Consider the following 2,372-nt stretch of genomic DNA (forward strand, 5'->3'; position numbering starts at 1 on the left):
TGCGAGATAACATTTCAGTTTTTTTGTTTATATTAAGGGTACTGTCCTATATATTCAAGATAAAAATATCGATTTTTTTAAAAGTCCAAATTAAAGATGGGGATGTCATCTTTTTTCTCTATTCAATAGAATGAGATTCTCTATGAATTTTAGTACGTTTCGACGCACTGTTTCCTTTTAAATGGCATTGCCCTATAATTTTTTTAATATATCGGGACATTTAAAATGGGGGCCAACCTTGTTGCTTCGTGTTTTGTAGCGAATTACATTTGGTTTTTATTTCTTATTATTTATTTGTGTTATGTAAATTATTAATTAACCCTTCATTATGTCAAAGAGGAGGAAATGAAATGATGATTATGTGCAGTTTGGTTTCATTTGCACTGGAACAACTGAGGATCTGCAAAAACCCCAGTGCATGCTTTGTGACGCTATGTTTTCAACACAAATTTGAAGCCATCTAAGCTGCAGGATCACTTCAACAACCGACATGGTGGAGCAGATGTTTCAGGCCATGATGTTGAATCATTGAAAACTAAAAGGGTCCGCTTTGATTCTCGATCAACCCTTCCAAAATTAGGATTTATATCTGCTGACAAACCACTGCTGATGGCTTCATATCACGTGGCGTATAAAGCAGCCAAATCCAAGAAGCCCCATACAATTGCAGAAGAGGTGATAAAACCGTGTGCATCAGAAATGGCAACAATTGTTCTTGGAAAAGAAACCTCAAACAAGCTTAAATTAGTGCCGTTATCAAATAATGTTATTCAGAGCCGAATTGGTGATTTGAGTTTGGACATTTTGGACCAAGTTATCGCAGATATCAGGTCTAGTCCCTTGAAAATCTCTCTCCAGTTGGACGAAACAACTGATGTGGCAAATTGCAGTCAACTCATCGCATTAGTGAGGTTTGTCCATGATGGTGTCATAATGGAAGATTTCCTGTTCTGTGAAGATCTGAAAACAACCACAAAAGGAAAAGATGTCTTCCAGTGTGTGAAGGACTTCTTTGTGAAATATGACTTAGATATCCAAATTATTGGTTCTGTGTGTACCGACGGTGCCCCTGCTATGCTAGGAAATAAATCAGGATTTTTGCACTGATGAAACAAGAGATTCCACACTTGCAAGTTACCCACTGTTTTCTTCATCGACATGCTTTGAAATCAAAAACATTGCCTCCAAAGTTGAAAAATGTCCTTGACACTTCTGTGAAGACCATCAACTGGATTAGGGGTTGTGCTCTGAACCACCACCTCTTCAAGTCGCTTTGTGAAGATTTTGGAAGTGAGCATTCAGTTTTGGTTTTCCACATGGAAGTCCGCTGGCTGTCACGTGGGAGAGCTTTAGCGTGCTTCTTCAAACTGCGAGAAGAAGTCAAAGATTTTCTGAAGGAACGTGACTATGATCTGCGCGGAGAAATGGAATCACAAGAATTCAACCAAATGCTAGACTATTTGAGTGATATTTTCACTCTTATGAGTGTATCTATTCAAGGGAAAAACATAAACATATTGAAATGCTGCGAAAAGTTAAATGCTTTCAAAGAAAAGTTACATCTTTGGTGTTGACGAGTTAAAAGAGGGAATCTTTCAAATTTCCATCACTCGAAGAAATGGTTGATGACAAGTATGTGTGAAGAAATTGTGGATCATTTGGAAATACTATCAAAGTCATTTGATGGATATTTTGGAGGAGGAGAACTGGAAACTTCTGAAGAATGGATTATAAATCCATACTCCTTCAATTTGGTTATGTTAGATGCTGAAGAGCTGAAGGAAGATCTTATTGAATTCCGCACAAATCGTGTTCTTGAAATGCAGTTTGAAAGCAGAACTTTGGAACAATATTGGTGTTTGGCAATGGACATGTTTCCAAGACTTTGTGAAAAAGCACTAACTGTGCTCATCCCATTTGCGATGACATACTTATGCGAGTCTGGATTTAGTGCCCTTTTGTCAATCAAGACAAAATCTAGAAATCACTTGGGTGCACAGGCAGACGCGTGGGTTGCTATCAGCAACAAAGTGCCACATTTTGAAAAACTCAAGCAATAAACAGGAACAAAAGAGTCATTCAATTTAAATTGGCTTATGAACATTAGTTCTTTAATTTTTTTAAAGAAATTTCATGCATGGATGAAAATTTAATTTTTTTGTCGGGTTTATGCAACTTTTAATTTGTTGTAATAATTTTTTCTTTTCCATATGTTTCATTTTTGTTTATATATTATTAAAAATTGATTAAACAAATTTGTTTTGGTCACTTTCACCTTTATTCTTAAATAAATTATTACTTTAAGGGGTGCGAGAACATATTAAATTTTTTTTAGGGGTGCAGGACATAAAAAAGGTTAGGAACCTCTGGGT

General features: G+C 36.1%; 1 pseudogene; it reads left to right on the forward strand.

Moving 5' to 3' along the window:
- Positions 1 to 328: 328 nt before the first annotated feature.
- LOC138740052 (protein FAM200C-like) lies at positions 329 to 1,574 on the forward strand (annotated as a pseudogene).
- Positions 1,575 to 2,372: the final 798 nt, after the last annotated feature.

This window comes from Narcine bancroftii, chromosome 7 (assembly GCF_036971445.1).
Source record: "Narcine bancroftii isolate sNarBan1 chromosome 7, sNarBan1.hap1, whole genome shotgun sequence".
NCBI lineage: Eukaryota > Metazoa > Chordata > Chondrichthyes > Torpediniformes > Narcinidae > Narcine > Narcine bancroftii.